Here is a 710-nt window from a genome sequence, read left to right as displayed (position 1 = left end):
TTTTTTTGAGGTGGTCTCATGTAGCCCGGGCTGGCTAAGGATGGGAGTTGATAGAACTCTGGTCCCCCTGCCTTTACCTCCAGCACTGAGGTCACAGGTGTGTGCCATCTTGCTGGCTCATTGTTTTAGCTTTTAGAGACAGGCTGTCCTGTCTCTGCCACAGCTGGAGTCATAGGCATGTGCTACCATGCCTGGCTTCTGTTTGTAAACACAGTGGCACTGTTGCCCTCCACCTTCATACATTAGAGTGGAGAAGAAATGGTCCGTCTCAGCTGTACAGCGAGCAGGGCAAGTGCTGGCCACAGAGGCCGAGGTCTCAGCTGCATTTGGGGATGTGTGGGGTGGGGATGTATGGGTGGGGGGTCTTTGAATCTGGGAGCCCTCTGGTGTCTGTGGGCTCTAAGAGGCCGGTCTTCCTGGCTGCTGATGTAATTATAGGCAGCTTATATATACCTACTTTTTGCTTTTTTGAGTCAGGGTTCTTCATTGGTCTGGAAATCACTAAGTAGGCTATATAGCCTACTTATATAGCTATAAATATATCGCACTTGGATTGTCTCTAAAAGTGCCTTGCAGGGCTTGGGTTGAGGTTGCCCAGAGAGCCTGGTACAGGTGTGCTGAGCTTCCTGTCTTCTCTTCACAGGTAATCATTAATCATCGCAGATGCCCTCACATTCCACCTTGGATTCCTTGGATACAAACAGATTCTG

The sequence above is a fragment of the Mastomys coucha genome, unplaced genomic scaffold (genome assembly GCF_008632895.1).
Source record: "Mastomys coucha isolate ucsf_1 unplaced genomic scaffold, UCSF_Mcou_1 pScaffold21, whole genome shotgun sequence".
NCBI classification, from domain to species: Eukaryota; Metazoa; Chordata; class Mammalia; order Rodentia; family Muridae; genus Mastomys; species Mastomys coucha.
The sequence above is the reverse complement of the archived record's forward strand: the minus strand, read 5'-3'. Positions refer to the sequence as shown.